The 17,091-nt window shown below is 44.5% G+C and overlaps 1 long non-coding RNA gene and 1 other non-coding gene across 2 annotated transcripts; both read right to left on the bottom strand.

Moving 5' to 3' along the window:
- Positions 1 to 1,858: 1,858 nt before the first annotated feature.
- TRNAI-UAU lies at positions 1,859 to 1,951 on the bottom strand. The gene is given in 2 exon segments: positions 1,859 to 1,894; positions 1,914 to 1,951. It is a non-coding gene; the product is annotated as a tRNA-Ile (tRNA).
- Positions 1,952 to 10,484: 8,533 nt separating this feature from the next.
- On the bottom strand, positions 10,485 to 16,556 carry LOC121490503. The gene is made up of 3 exons (XR_005987696.1): positions 14,595 to 16,556; positions 12,777 to 12,942; positions 10,485 to 12,651 (listed from the first exon to the last, which is right to left on the bottom strand). It is a non-coding gene; the product is annotated as an uncharacterized LOC121490503 (long non-coding RNA).
- Positions 16,557 to 17,091: the final 535 nt, after the last annotated feature.

Here is a 17,091-nt window from a genome sequence, read left to right as displayed (position 1 = left end):
ATAAAATCTTAAAAAAAAAAGTCTCTGAACAGTTCTTACAGTGAGTACCCTTGAACAGTCAGAAATATACACTTGGCCAGTCTGATCCTTTTTATGCTTTGTATATTTTAAAATTAATTCCCTTTTAAACACTTTTCAGCAAGTGTTCCTATAAAAATGCCAACCTTTTCACCATTGTCCAAAAAGGAAGAGAATTCATACGATGGCATATTAATTACCTTAGAAAAAGAAATCAGGTACTGATACAGGGTAGGACACGGTGAATCTTGAAAGCATTAAATGGACAAAGGACCACAGGTTCTATGATTACAGTACAACTTCCTTCAAAATTGAAATCAGTCTTCTCAGACTGCTGCTGCTGCTCTATCAAGTAGGTTTATGTAATATTCTGAATCCTTTATTGTTATTTCAACAGGGGTCATAGCATCTTTACCAGGAGTAGATTTTTACCAGGACTTCCATATGAAAGTCCACAGTACGGAAATGTATAGAGATAGAAAGTAGATTCCTGATTGCTTAGGGCTAGAGTGGGGAGCTAGGGCAGTGATAGCTCCAGGAAATGGGGTTTCTTACTGAGGTGCTGAAAATGTTCTAAAATTGACCCTCGTAATGGTTACACACCTCGGTGAATATACTAAAATCCATTGAATTATATACTTTAAAATGGTATGCAAATTATTTCTTAAAACTTTTTAATGTAAGCAATTATTATTATTATTATTATTATTATTATTATTTATTATTATATAGATACTTGTCTCCAGGCCTAGGCTAGATTTCCCACCATCTGCTGAGGATGAATGAGCCTGTGAGCAAGAGGCTCTCCCTGGGAGGGCCTGGCCCTGGGTTAGGTGGGTTAGGTGGGTTAGGTGAGGAGGGCAGACTTTCTGGCATTGCAGTGGGCGTGGGGCTCTCCATCCCATCCCAGGTAGTACTTCCATCCCAGGATTTAACCACCAACCTGCCCATAAAAGCAGCAGAAGGCACTCTTCGGGGAGAACGCGTGTGGGACGGCTGTCACCCGACTAAACTTGTTCCCTGCTCCGCCCACACCTCTGCGGATGTGGGGCACCCATCCCACCCCAAGGCAAAGCGGCCCCCGCGCTTCGGAGGAGTGCTTCCGTGCTGGCTGCAAAAACCAGACGCCCTGTCCCTCCGGGAGGGCTTCCGGAGCCGGCGTCGGTGGACGCATCAAAGGACATCCCTCGAAAACGTCTGCTCCGGGCGCCCGGGCCGCGCTAGCGCAGACTGACGCGGGGAGAGGGGCACGCCCAGGGCACGTTTCGCAAACTCTGCCCGGGGACGCGGGGAGGCCCGCGGTCTCGGGGTGTCTGCGGCTGCTGCACCCCCGTCCCGCGCTGAGCCCCTGGCCCACGCGCCAGGAGGGGGCGCCCGGCTCGCACCCGCCACCAGCGACGCCGCGCCTCGCCCCACGGGGCCCGGGCTGGGGGCGGGGGGCGGGGGACGGGGACCGCGACGGGGTCCGGGCGCAGGCGCCAGGAGCTGGGGGCACGCCCGCCAGGTTGGCGACCTCGGTGCCCGGGCGGACCCCCCCCTCCCCGCCCCAACCCCTACGGTGCGGCGCCCCGGGCTCCCTCCCCCAGCCGGTACCGTGGCGGGGCCTGGGTGCCGTTAAAGGGAAGGCCGGGGAGAGAAGCAGGAGGAAGCGGCTTCGCAGATGGCCCGACTCGCGCGGCTGGGTGGAGCGTGGGGGCAGCAAGTCGCTCGCACAGCGGCTGAGAAGCTCCCGGGCGAGCCGCTCCCTGCCGCGGCGGGGCGACCGGCGCACGCAGGCAGCGACGCGAGCTGGGCCGGCTAAAGAGAGGCTAAAAGGGGGCGGCGGTGTCCAAAAGGGTCGTGCTCCAGGTGAGGCTCGAACTCACAACCTCGGCATCGCTCTGCATGTACTGCCGTATAAGTACCGCGCGCTAACCGATTGCGCCACTGGAGCTCCGCTGAGCCGGCCTCGCGATGGCTCTATCAGGGTTCACCCAGGCCCGCTGCGGGCTCCGGCGGAGCATGCGCACTCGCGGCTCGCGGCTCCGCGGGCGTGGGCTCCGGCCGCGAGTCGGCGGCAGCGGCGGGCGCCGCGGCCCCGGGTGGCGCGAGCGGGGGGTCCCGCGGGGGTCTCCCCCGGGGACGGAGGGCAGGTTGGCGGGGCCGCGACCGACAGGCCACCGGGCCGCTGGGGGGCGCGCGGTCCGCCCGGCCGGGCAGCGCGGGAGGAGGAGCCGCGGCCGCCGCGCCGGCTCCTCCCGGGAGTTTCCGTCCGCGAGCGGGCGCCGCGGGAGCCGGCGGGCGGGCGGGCGGGGGGCGCAGGGATGGGGACGCTGCCCGGGGCCCGCGGGACCCGCCGCCCGCCGCGCTGCAGGCCCCCGAGCCGTCGGCGGGGAGCCGGGCGGCCCGGGGCGGGGGCGGGGCGGGGGCGGGGCGGGGGCGGGGCCTCCCAGCCCGGCCCGCCCCGCCCCCCAGGTGCCGCGCGGTCCCGGGGCCGCCCGAGCGCAGGCACGAGCGCGTCCCCGAGGCCGTTCCCGCACCTGCGGCAGGTGCAGACTCAGCCCGCGGGCTTTGCTGGGCCACTACACGTTTGTTTTCGTTTTAAAACGAGTTCCCAGTATTTAAAAATCAAGAGGTTTGGATACCCATTTCTTAAAAAAAAAAAAAAAAAAAACAGATAATGTCACACTGTACCTAGAGCCCAATTATAACTGTCCGGTGCCCTAGACACTTTCGTCTTCCTGGACCCCTTCCTCCATTAAAAAAAAAATTAATGGTATTTTATTACGGCAAAATAAAAATGTATATAATTCAGGCTGGATTTATTGTTACGATATTATTTTTCCTTCTGATTTCAAAAGAATTCAAAATGTGAGCATTTTGACGGGCTCTAGACCCTGTGCCTGCTGTCCCTCCTTGATAACTCCGCGGGACCCCCGCGTCCCCCTGCGAGGTTAGCTGCAGCCACCTGCACAAAGTAGACACCCCCGTCCCTGTGTCTTCCTCCAGGGTTGCCACCCTGGATTGTCTGCTGGGCCTCTGTTGGCATGTGGGTCACCCCGTTTGGTTGACCAGAGCCGGAAGAACAAACAACAGAACGCTGTGATAAAAGGCTGGGGGAACTGCTATGAGCAAGTGATGGGAGACAGAATAAAGATCACGTATGTAGTCACTCTGACGGTGACTGCTCAGTCACAGCTTGTGATAAGGTGACTTGCCAAAGAGTCGGATTGTACAGAGGCTTCAGATTCAAGCGGAATCAATCAGACTGACCGGGCAGACAATGAAGAGGCAGTAACAGGCCCCTGCCTTGAGCATGGTGTTGGTAGGAAGCTCAGGGCCCTGTGCCTGCTGGGTTATCCGCCCAGAGGAGGTAAGTGAGGTGCTCCAGATAGTTTTGAACAAGAGCAAGAGCTCAGAAAGAGGGATGGTCAACACAGCTGCAGGATCCCATGAGGCACCAGGCCGGAGGTGGGATGCAGAGTTGTTTACAACACAGCAGGATTAGGGCTTCTTGGAGCATGCCTGGCCAAGTCCAGGGTACTTCCAGGACAGCAGAGCGTGAGACTTTGAAACAAATAAGTTGGAACAGGCTGTGAAGGTAACTGCATGGTTTCCCTGAGGTGGGAATGCTTTTTTTAAAAAATTTTAAATTTTATCTTTATTTTTAAAGGTTTTTTTCTTTTAAGATTTTTTTTTTTTTTTACTAGATTGCCAATTTGTTACAATAGGATACAACTCAGGAACAGCCAGGTGGAAGAGATAAATGGGGCAGGGTGTGGGGGAATAAGTAACCTTATTTTTAAATAATCTCTACACCAGGTGTGAGGCTTGAACTCACAACCCCAAGATCAAGACTTGCATGCTGCACCATTAGAGCCAGCCAGGCGCCCCAGATTTTGAATTTTAAATTGAAAAGGGTTAATTTCCTGGGAAACAAAGTAACTCATGGACCTATACATAGTGTCTTCTCAAATCCAGTAGCATCTGCAGAGTCTGCTCTTCCAGCCTCCAAGTCCCTCAGGGAGAACACACCTGGTAAACCCTGAGCAGCAACGTTGGCCTCAGGTGATCCACCTTGCCTCTCACTTCTTCTATCCTGGATCTCCTCTTTTGTTGGTTCAGCAGATATTAACTGATCCTGGTTGCATGGGAGGGGAAGACAGCACCCCCTATGGACTTTGGAAACTAAAATAGCTTAATCCCCAAGGAGAGTGGGGCTGGGAAGGAAGCATCTAGTAAAGGCAGTGCAGAACATGGAGGGGGGGGCAGTGTCAGGACATCTGCTACCCAAGAGATTTTTCCAGCAAGAAGTCTCTAGAGACCTTCAAATCACTTAAACTCCACAGACTGACTCTGAAGAGCCATGAATTAAGAGTCTGACCCATGACCCTCCCTGGTTGTGTGACCTTAAGTAAATCTTACCCTCTCTGGACCTCAGCTTCCTTCATAATCTAGGGGATCTAGGGACACCTGAGTGACTCAGTGGTTGAGGTCTGCCTTCGGCTCAGGTCATGATCCTGGCATTCCCGGATCAAGTCCGCATCCGGCTCCCCACAGGGAGCCTGCTTCTCCTTCTGCCTATGTCTCTGCCTCTCTCTGTGTGCCTCTCATGAATAAATAAATAAATATAAATAAGATCTTTTAAAAAAAATCTAGGGGATCTAGACCAAATAAGAGCTTTCCCGCCTATCTCTATTGGAGAACTCTTTTTATCATGTATATACTTCCCAACACCTTGAGATTATTAATCATTTAATAATTTTTGTGATGTATATGTTATTTTTAAAATAAAATTCTAAAAAAGTAAAATATAAAACATTTGATATGTATGTATAACTTTTTTTTTAGTTTTTATTTATTTATTCACGGGAGACACAGAGAAGGCAGGCTCTCTGTAGGGAACTAATGTGGGACTCTACCCCAGGACCCCGGGATCGTGACCTGAGCCAAAGGCAGATGCTCAACCACTGAGCCACCCAGGTGCTCCTATGTAACTTTAAAACGATCTCAAGTAATGCCTACAGTATAAAGGCTAGTCTCAACCTATTTCCATTTGCCATGTAGTTGCAAAATTGATTTACCTTATTTATGTAAGGGAAAATCATGCTTTGTTAACAAATAACTTTCTAGAAGTTTTTATTTAAATTCCAGTTAGTTAATATACAGAGTAATACTAGTTTCAGGTGTACTACCACCAGTAGTTAAGATTCTGTTTCTTGGTTTGCCTCTCTCTCTCCTCTCTTCCCCCCCCCCCCTTTGCTTGTTTGTTTTGTTTCTTAAGTTCCACATATGCATAAAATCATATGGTATTTGTCTTTCTCTGACTGATTTATTTAACTTAGCATAATACTCTCTGACTCCATCCATGCTGTTGCAAATAGCAAAAAGATTTCATTCTTTTTTATGGCTGAGTAATATTCCATCATAAATATACACTACTCTTCTTTACCCATTCATCAGTCAATGGGCTGTTCCATAATTTGGCTATTGTAGATAATACTGCTATAAACATCAGGGTACATGTATCCCTTTGAATTAGTATTTTTATTTTCTTTGGGTAAATACCTAGGAGTGCAATTGCTGAATCATAGGGTAGTTCAATTTTTAACTTTTTGAGGAACCTCCATACTGTTCTCCAGAGTGACTACACTAGTTAGCATTCCCACCAACAGTGCTGTGTAGCAAATAACTTTTAAAAGAGCATTTATATTTGATACTGGGACAAATGTATATTAAAGTGTATTAAATTTAATGACTCATAGCATCAAAAACAGACAAAAACTGCTTTTCTAAATGAATGTTTGGAATTTATGCTTCTTGTACTTTAAGAAAATGCATTTATTTTTATTACTTTCATGTTTTTGTGTCCAAACAATGAGATAAAACAGACAGGTTCAGGCTACTATATACAAGCACCACTCTGCAAATATTATGAAGTGGGTCTGGCTCATGTTTATTCCTAATAATGAAAGACTGTATTGGATAGAATGGTCACTCTATTTTCTTTTTTGGCTTTGGTTTCTGACATAGAAGAGATATCAGGATGAGCCAGATAAACATTTTAATCAGGTGGATGCAATGTGCATGTCTAGCAAATGAAGATCATCTTGAGTCATATTGTAGAGTTTTCATGTTATGGTCTTCATTTGCTTTATTTCAGCAAACTTTTCACATTTTTTATTTTTAGTCAGCATTCCAATATAAGCGTATACCAAGCAGTATAGGACTAAAAAAAAAAAGAAAAGAAAAAAAAAAACCTCACATAGGATCCATGGGAGTGGCTGAGTCATATGCACACATCTGCAGGTGCTGGGAGGTTCCCACAGTGATCCCATTTTCGTGGGGCAAGAGATTGTCTGAAGAATTACTTATTTTTAAAAAAAAATTTTATTTATTCATTTGTAAGAGAGAGAGAGTGCACACAGGCATGTGCTGGAGGGAGAGGTGGAGGGAGAGGGAGAAGCAGACTCCCTGCTGAACAGGGAGCCCACCCAACCCAGGGCTGGATCCCAGGACCCTGGGGTCACAGTCCAAGCCAAAGGCAGACACTTAACCGACTGCGCCCAAGGAATTAACTTTAATTACTTTTTTTCAAATTAGAAATTTAGAAATTTAGCTGCCACCGGTAACAGTGCAGACCACCTTGAATGCCTTCCAGAACCCCTGAGATCAGGAAGCTTCTGAGATCCCCTCTTATGCTAATTAGCCCACAGTCCTCTCCAGCACCACGTGGGGAAATGGCCCTTTATTTTCCCTTAGGGGAGAAAGAAGTGTGGGTCCCATGGCCCAACCTCTAGGACGGTGTAATGCAGACTGAACCGAATACACACAGGAGGGAGCCAGATAATTTGGGGGAACCACAGATCCCTTCACTCTGGATTGAAGCTTTAGTGAAGACCTGATAAGAGCCCAGTAGATGAGAAGAAACTTAAAAGACTGCTAACCCCCAACACCGGTAAGCGTGTGGCACATGGACACTGTTGTTTTTGTTTTTGAGACAGTTCAACAGAATCTCTCCAATGCATACATCTTTGACGCAGCAGTTCTGCCTCTAGGAATCTGTCCTCTAGAGACACTGATACATGGGAACAAGTATACCATATTTCACTAATTCTAAGATGCCCTATACTGAGAAATATTATTTTATATACCATTAATAAGAAATGCTGCCATTTTAACTATGATGCCGTGCTTTCATATTACGTAGACTTTTTATTATAAACTTATTTTTAAAAATAAAAAAATTTAAAAATGAACTTATTTAAACTCAGACATTTTTAAAAATCACATATTACTCTTGAAAAGTACTGCTCTCTGCCCAGCTTTTCTGCCTCTTGGTTCCTCCCACTTTACCTGTGGGCCAACGCATCAGGGAGGAAAGCCACTCAGGGTGTCACACTCACCTCAGTGCACTTCTCCCTGAATTGTGGCTCCTCGACACAGGACTGCCTTTGTGGCTCTTCATTGCCTTTAAGCAGATATGTGTGTGTGTTTGTGTGTGTGTGTATTATACTTCTAGCCATTATCAGTGGGAGTAGCTTGATAGAAAACTGTACGGCAAGAGTTAGCACCCCTTAATTCATCCTCCAATCAGGGATGTTGCTGAGAGTGAGAGGGGGCACTGTCAGTGCCACTGATCAAGGACCATAACTCGTGACTGTCATGAACAGCCAAAACACATGGCAACCCTAATCCTAGCCTCCTTTGCACTGCTATAAATACATAAACCATAAATAAAGGAATAGACCCTTGGCTTCCTTCCTATGACATATCTAAAGAAAGCACCAAACCCTGGCTGGACCTGCACACCATCTGATGACCTGAAAGTATAGATTTCTGGGAATTGAAACAGACAGCACCTGGGCAAACACTTTTCTCAAGATGTCCAGACCAGGCAACAGGTCCATTGCCTCTCCTCTTTTGTGGAAAGAAAATTATCTACATTTATCTACATTTCCCAATCTCTTGGGGAAAAAAAAAAAAAGGAGGAAATCTTTGATTATGACCCTTTTCGAAACCATGGCGTTATGATGCTGTGAGTATTTCTGAAGGGTTACAAGATTCAGAATTCACAAGTCTTTTATCTGAACTATTAACTAGCTCTGGATTCTTCTCCAAGTTCATGGTTTCTGAATTTGCAACTTTACAGACTATTACTGATAACACACATGGTTCTAAACAGTTCTTTTGAGGTAACAATAGTTTTTCTTTCAGCTATCTTAGAAGTTTTGCTATTCTTGCAAAAAAAAATTCATGAACTGTTCTTCCTGTTTATGTGTGTGCTGTATCTTCCCAGATGTGCTCTGTTATTTCATTCTAGGCGCTCCTATAGTATTTCACTATTTTGCCTCCTACCCACCTTAAGAGACTTCCAGGAGGTGTACATGACTTTGGGTCAATAAATATTTTAAAACCAACATACAGTTTGGAATTGTCGTGTTGCTTTCGGTTCTATACTTGTCTATCAATCTTTTTGCCAGAAGGAGGTGACCAATACAATGATGCTGAAAATCCAGACTGGCAATGAGAAGTGCCTGAGAGCTTCCTTCTAACGCTCACTGTTGCTCCAAGGTGGCTGAAGTGGTTTTCAACTGCTAGGCACTTTCCCTTTGATGTTAGACATGACAACCAGGAAAGGCTCTTCTTGGTTATGTGAGAGGAGAAAAAAACACTAAATATAAAGGACCTATTGATTAGTGATGCTTTCAAGAAAAATCAAAAGGGCAACATAGTAACTGGAAAACCTCACTAAAATGAAGTTGGAAGATTCCAGCAGGGGGACCTCTCACACCCACTACTCATAGTCAATTGCAGACCCAACAGGAAGAGATGGACTTGACCTTGCATACTACTCTAGTACAGCCAGAGGACTTTAAGTTTATAACAGCTTCTCCAACTTACTCCTTTCCTCTCTTTTTTTTAAAAAAAGATTTTATTTATTCATGAAAGACACAGAGAAAGAGGCAGAGATATAGGCAGAGGGAGAAGCAGGCTCCTTGCAGGAAGGCTGGTGCAGGACTCCATCCCAGGACCCCAGGATTATGACCTGAGCCAAAGGTAGATGCTCAACCACTGAGCCACCCAGGTGCCTCTACACCTTTCCTCCTTAAAAGAGTGCACCCCTCCATTGTTCCTCAGACCTGCTTATGGTTTTGTTCTGGCTTGTTTGCCCTAGATTGCTATTCTCTTTTATTCCCAAGTAAATCCATCTTTTGCTGGTAAAATAAACTGGCAGTTTTTATTTGTAAGGTTAACAACACATGGTTTAGCCATTCTCCTGTTAATAGACATCTTGGGTTATTTCTTGCTTGGACCTATCATAAATAAAGCTGCTAAGAGCATTCTTGTGCACAGTATTTTGTTTTAATTTCTTTTGGGTAAATACAGGAGTGAAATTGCTGGATCAGAAGGTATTTTTGTGTATAGTTTTCATAAACACATTTTTTATTGTAAAACTTGGAAACGTAAAATTCACCATTTTAACCATTTTTAAGTGTACAATTCAGTGGTATTAAGTACATTTATTTACCTTGTTATGCAATCATCATCACTGTCCATCTCCAAAAGTTTTTCATTACCCCAAACTGAAAATCTGTTCCCCTTTTAAAAAATACTTCTTCATTCCCCTCCCCTCGGCGCCTAGTAACTATTATTCTACTTCCTATCTCTATAAATTTGACTATTCTAGTTACCTCATAAATGGAATAATACAATATTTGTCCTTTTGTGTCTGGGTTCAGTTAGCATACTGTTTTCAAGGTTTATATTACAGCATGTCAAAATTTCATACCTTATATTCATCCCTTATATTAGTATAATATAATATAGAATATTAGTATAATATTCATATATATATGCCACATTAAGTTTATTCATTCATCAGTCAATGGACACTTAGGTTGTTTCCACCTTTTGGCTGTTGCAAATAATGCTACTATGGACAGAGGTATACAGATATCTGTTTGAGTTCCTGCTTTCACTTTTGGATCTATACTCAGAAGTGGAATTGCTGGATTACATGAGAATTTTGTTGAACTTCTTTATATGATAATTCTGTTGAACCATACTGTTTTTCTCAGCAGTTGCACCATTTACATTGCCACTTGTAATGCACAAGAGTTGCAATTTCTCCACATCTTCACCAATACATATATTCTGTCTGGGGTTTTTTTAGTAAAAGTTATTCCAATGGAGGTGAAGTAGTACCTCATGTGGTTTTGATTTGCTTTTCTCAACTTAGTGGTGGTGAGCATCTTGTCATGTCCTGATTGGCCATTTGTGTATCCTTGGAGAAATGTCTTCAAATCTTCTGCCCTTTGCTTTTTTTTTTTTTTTTAATATTTTATTTATTTATTCATGAGAGACACAGAGAGAGAGAGGCAGAGACACAGGCAGAGGGAGAAGCAGGCTCCTTACAGGGAGCCCGACATGGGACTCGATCCCAGGTTTCCAAGATCACGCCCTGGGCTGAAGGTAGCGCTAAACCGCTGAGCCACCCGGGCTGCCCTTCTGCCCCTTTCTTGATTAGATTTTTAAGGTTTTGTTATTGAGTTTTAGGATTTCTTTATATATTCCAGATATTAATCCCTTACTAGATATAGGATTTGCAATAATCTCTTCCATTTTTGTTTTCACTTTCTTGATAGTGACCTTTGGTGTGCAAAAGTTTTTACCTTTGATGAAGTTCTGTATTTTTTTTAAAGATTTTATTTATTTATTTATTCACGAGAGACACAAAGAGAGGCAGAGACATAAGCAGAGGGAGAAGCCGGCTCCCTACGGGGAGCCTGATATGGGACTCGATCCCAGGACCCCGGGTTCACGACCTGAGCCAAAGGCAGATGCTCAACTACTGAGCCACCCAGGTGCCCTGATGAAGTTCTGTATTTTATAAGAAACTGCCAAACCCTTATTTCCAAAGTAGTCGTGCCATTTTATACTCCCACCAGCGATGCTGAGCATTCCAATTGCTCTATATCTTTGTCAACACTTGTTATTGTCTAATCCATTCATTCTTTAATCCATTCTACTGGGTATATAATAATATCTCATTGTAGATTTAATTTGTATATCCCTGATGACTAGTGCTGTTGAGCATTTTTGATGTACCTATTGGCTATTTGTATATCTTTGTTCAAATCTTTCACCCATTATTTTGTTGGCTTTTTTTGGGGGGGGGGGTTGGGGTCTTTCTGACTAAGTTGTAGGAGTAACTGATATTTCTCAGTTTCTCCATCTGCAGATAGCAGGCATGAATTCCACCAGGACACAAGAAATGCCTAGGTTAGCCACCATCCACAGTGCCCTGGATTCATAAGAGCCCCACTCTCATTCAGGCATGTAGGATCCGTGCCAGGAAAAATTAAGGGAATGCCACAGAATGCTGAGGGGTGGAGGGGTGAGGTGGTGGGGAGTGTCTACCAATGATTTAAAGGGGGTAGTGTTCAGTGGCCCCTGGCAAAGAGAAGCTGTAGAATATCTCAATGGGAGAGAGGAGAGAGGAAAGTATAGGAGAGAGCCCACTGGCCCTGGAGCCAGAGAAAATGGAAATGTAGCAGATATATGAGCTAAACTGAAAGCAGAGCTAACCTATGAATGTCTCCCCAAGGACCTTCCACCTGCGAGGTGACAGGAGACATAAACTTCCTGTTCTATTTACAGAGAGCCCCAGAAAGCAAACAGTAACCACAGTGTAGATGAAGGGATTTCTCCTTGGCTGCCCTACTCTGCCGTATTCTGTCCAGTAGGTCTCAGCTGCTCCATCCCAGGGCCAACAGCCAATTGTGATAACATCAGAGAGGCAATATATTGGAGGGCCAAACACTTTATTTGATGCCTTGATCTTAGGATCTAACCCTCCCTGGGTGGCAAATCATAACTATAAATAATTTTTTTAAGAGAGAGAAGTAAGGGAGGGGCAGAAGGAGAGGGAGAGAGAGAATCTTAAGCAGGATCTACACAGTGCAAAGCCTGATATAGGGCTTGATCTCACAACCCTAAGATCATGACCTGAGTCAAAACCAAGAGTTGGACGCTTAACCAACTGAGCCACCCAGGAGCCCCAACAAATCTTTTAATATGTAAAATTAAGCATATAAAAATATACCAGTCAAGAGACAGAAACCATGCCAGTCTTGACAAAGACTCTACTACAGAGAACTGTTAGCTAGGTTTAAAGTTAACTAGGTAACTGAAAAGAAAAAAAAAGAAAAGAGTTCTGCAGTATCACAGACACCATAGCCGCTGGAAGCAGCAGCTACCACCCATGGGGCTGAGGGCACCAAAGATGAAACAATTACTGGGGTGCCTGGGTGGCTCAGTGGTTGAGTGGTCTGTCTTTAGCTCAGGTCATGATCCTGGGGTCCTGGGATCGAGTCTGCATCAGAGTCCTTGCAGGGAGCCTGCTTCTCCCTCTGCCTATCTCTCTGCCTCTCTCTCTGTGTCTCTCATGAATAAATAAATAAAATCATTTAAAAAAAAAAAAGGAACAATTACTAAAACTTGGAAGGTGGAGGAGGACTTGTGCAGACTTGAAACTCTGACCTCCAAAGGAGGCACACCTGCTTCTACTGTTGGTATCTCTCTCTGATGGGGGTCTCTTCAAAGCTGATACTTCAAGAACTGCCAGTTGTAGAGGACAGGACAAGGAAGCTGAGGGAAGGACCCAGGATGTGGAGCTCAGGAGCCACCGGCAAGCAGAGCACAGACAGAAAGCAATCAGTGAGGAGCCAGCCCCCGCTTCACCCATCCCCATCCTTGCAGACTCCCCTCCTTACCTCCATCTGGCAGGGCCTAACAGAACCAGCTGGGAAGCAACAATGGAGTTTGCAGCATCCCAGCCCGTGCATCATAACGCAGAATGTAAACAATGGGTTTGGAGCTGAGAGACAATAATTTAATAACTGGCGCAAAGGGTTTAATATCGCACAGAACGCAGTAACCCTGCAGGCAAACAGAAATATTTTGAGAACAACCCACCCATCCTCTATTCACCCATAAAGACAAGGGTTATCTTAAGAGCAAAACAGACCAAAGGTCCAAGCATCTGCCATATTGATTTCCTTCTGTTACTCCCTGTGGTGGTTCTAGCTCAGTGGTTCCCAAGCTTTCATGTCTAAGAATTACTGCATATTGTACTTTATGAGTGACATAAAGAATGTTCTAATTTGATTTTAACCATATGCAACTTTTGCAACCTTACTAGCTTTATTTTTTAATTTTTTTTTCAAGATTTTATTTATTTATTCATGAGAGACAGACAGAGAGAGAGGCAGAGACACAGGCAGAGGGAGAAGCAGGCTCCACGCAGGGAGCCCAAAATGGGACTCGATCCTGGGTCTCCAGGATCAAGCCCTGGGCTGAAGATGGCACTAAACCACTGAGCCACCTGGGCTGCCCCTCTTACTAGCTTTAGAACCAAATGCTCCCCAACATCACAATACCCCAGCCCCACTGGAGTGGATCAGAGGCAGAACTCTTTAAGAAGAAACAGTATAGGGGTGCCTGGGTGGCTCAGTGGTGAGCATCTGCTTTTGGCTCAAGGTGTGATACCGGGGTCCTGGGATGGAGTCCTGCATCGGGCTCCCCATAGGGAGCCTGCTTCTCCCTCTGCCTATGTCTCTGCCTCTTTCTCTGTGTCTCTCATGAATAAATAAATAAAATCTTTTAAAAAAAGTATTTGTAAATAAAAATATGAAACCATTGAAATTTAAAACTCAGTAGAGGGGCTGAACCATAGAATACTTTAACTGAATAGAAAAACAGTAAACTGAAAGACTAGGCAAAAGAATATTCCCAGAATGCAGGACAAAGGGAAATGAGGAAAAGAAAGAAAAGTTCAATGACATGCAGATAAGATCTAAAAATTCTAGCATTCATCAAAAATTTTTTTCAGAAGTTGATAATAGAACAGATGAGAAACAATTTTATAAAAGCCAAGAATTAAAAAAAAATAAAAATAAAAATAAAAGCCAAGAATTTCCCAGATCTGAAGAAAGACACACAGACACACACAAACACACAAAGAATAATTCCCCCAAAATGTTTGGACTATAAAAAGCAATCGCAAGTTAAATTAACATATTAACATCTAAGTATTGCCTGTATAAAATTTTTAAATTATAATCTAAACAAAATCAACATGGAAGTTGCCAGTAGGGAATTCCAGAAGGAAGTTAAAACTTGCCCAGATTTCTTTGTTCTTGCCTTAGGTTCTGGGGGGCGGGGGATATAGATGCTATTTAACAATACATATTATTAGAAATCTACAAATTTAGATAAATGCGTGTATTTAAAGAATAACCCCCAGATATATAGGAATAGGGTGTCAAAGGAAAAATCGATAAAAGAAAATGTAATCAAAAGCCGGGTGTCATGGACATGACTACCTCCCAAGAATTATTTCCTACCTCCTATCTGAATTTTGTGTAAGGATCCCACCCCTTCCCCCTGGCCACAGACTTTGAGGGAAGCCAACTCCACCTGCAGCTTCAAGTACAAATCTTAATTTGACTAAATCAGAGTAGCCCACTCCCTTTGCCCCAATAACTAGTTCAAGTATGGTCATGTGAGCCTCAGATTGCCAGTAAGCATACCTGGTTCTCGCCTGGGGGCAATTTTGACCCCCAGAGACATTGGGCAATGTCTAGAGACATTTTTGGTTGTCCCGACTGGAGAAGAACTCTGGCATCTAGGGGAGAGAAACCATGGATGTGCTAAACATCCTACAATGCAAAAGAACAGCCCCCTACAAAAATTATTCAGCCCAAAATGTCAACGGTGCCAAGGTCAGGAAGTCCCAGCCGAAAGGAAAACCTATGGACACTTTACAACCCTTGACCTCTCAAAGAAGCAGCCTTGGGATAAAGCTGATGCTGCAAATAGCAGATCTGAGAGATGGAAAGAAGCAAGGTCCATGATGACACTGCTGGTCACAGGCTCATTCTCCCACTGGGTATCCAGTTACACAAGTGTTTAACTTTCCATTGGTTACGCTGCTGTTTAACTGGGGTTTCTGTTACTCACAGCCAGGAGCATCCTGATAAACTAGGAAAGAAAGAGGAGAAAAAACAAGGAGGAGGGGTGTGTGTAGACAGAATAACACCCCATCCTCTCATCCATTCCCCCTACCAAAGACCGCCACATCCTAATCCCCAGAACCTGTAACTGTGTTGCCTTACTTGATGAAAGGGCCTTGTGCAGGTGTGGTTATACTAAGGAGTTAGAGATGGAGGGACTATCCTGAGTTATCTGAGTGGGTCCAATGGAATCACAAAGGTTCTTAAAGGGAAAGAGGAAGGCAGGAGGGTCACAAGGAGAGTGGTGTGACAAAGAGAGCAGAGGATGGAGTGATGCCCTTTAGCAATAGAGGAAGGGCATTGCACAATGGAGGAAGGGTTCTAGAAGCTGTGAAAGGCAAGGAAAATGGGTTCTCTCCTCAAACCCCCAGAAAAAAAAAAACCACAGCTCTGACAATACTTTGATTTTAGCTCACAATACCCATTCAGACTTCTGACGTACAGAACTGTAAGATAATAAATGTGTGTCATTGTAAGTTCCTCTAGGTTTGTAGTAATTTGTTTTAGCAACAATAAGAAACTAACACAGCATGGCAATTAGAAAACAGAAAATAAAATGTCAAGAGTATGTAAAAAAATACCAATAATTACACAAACATAAAAGAGTTGATCACCTTTTAAATAACAGAGGCTCTCAGACTAGAGATTTTTAAACTCCAGCTACATGCCATGGGTGCAGAAACACACTCACCTTTGAGGAGTGACAAAGTCACACTGCAAGGCGTATGGATTCGAGAAGGGAAGAAGTTATTGTGGCATCTTTTTTTTTTTTAGACTTTATTTTTAAGTAATCTCTATACCCAACTCAGAGCTCAAACTCACAACGCTGAGATCAAGAGTCACACGCTCCACTGACTGAGCCAGCCAGGAGCCTTGTGGCATCTTTTTGATCAACTTCCAATACCTGGAAACTACACAAGCACACAAAGGTATAGCAATATTAATATCAGACAAAGTTGAAGTCAAGGTGAAAAGAAACTAAGAGGAAATCGTTCATATTGATCAAGAAACACTACAACAAGAAGGAAAATAGTCATGAGGATTTTTACATCTAACAACATAGATTCAAAAGCCGGGCATGGAGCCTGCTTAAGATTCTCTCTCTCTCTCTCTTTCCCTCTACCACTTCCACCCCACTCACTCACTCTCTCTCATAAAAAATAATAAGAAAATAAAAATAAGGATAATGATTATTTGGGTGACACAGCAGGTTAACCTAATAGAAACATTTAGAACTGCATTCTAGGAGAAAAATACACATTCACAAAGTTGACCGTAAGCTAAGCTGCAAAGGAAATATTAACACATCCATCCACCCAAAAATAATACCTAGGCCATCTTCATTCACCACAGTGCGATAAAATTAGAAATGAAAAACAAAATGGTAGGGCAGCTGGGTGGCTCAGTCAAGCATCTGCCTTCAGCTCAGGTCAGGATCCCAGGTCCTGGGACGGAGCCCAGATCAGGCTCCCTGCTCAGTGGGAAGCCTGCATCTCCCTCCTCGCTCTCCTTGTTTGTTCTCTCTCTTTCTCTTTCATGTTCTCTCTCTAATGATAAATAAAATCTTTTTTTAAAAAAGCCAAAATGATAGCCAAATAACAACAAAAAACCAACAGCAAAAATAAACCAACCATACGTCTAGAAGTTTCAAAACAGACTTGTAAATAACTCAAGGGATAGGAGGCCCAGAGCAGATTTCCAAGTAACCCATACAGCTCATAATCTAGCCCTTGCATTCACATAAAGCTCTCTGTTTTTAAATATTTGCTGAATTACATAAAAGTCAGAGAGGCAAAGAAGACCCAGAAGCTCAGGGAAAGGAATTGGCCGGAGCAACTGGTTCTGTCCATCTGAAAGGTTGTAGGGGTTTGACAGTTATCACCAGCCAGGTTCACCAAAGCCTAGAAGCATCTACTGAACTCAGTGATTTGGAAGGGGAGTCATTGCCATCCAGGGGAGACCAGAGCAAGGCACCAGCAGGCAGGACATGTTCTAACAAGCTCTGATCCTATAG

The sequence above is a fragment of the Vulpes lagopus genome, chromosome 5 (genome assembly GCF_018345385.1).
Source record: "Vulpes lagopus strain Blue_001 chromosome 5, ASM1834538v1, whole genome shotgun sequence".
Lineage (NCBI taxonomy): Eukaryota > Metazoa > Chordata > Mammalia > Carnivora > Canidae > Vulpes > Vulpes lagopus.
Note: the sequence above shows the minus strand (reverse complement) of the source record. Positions and strands in the feature narration are given on the sequence as shown.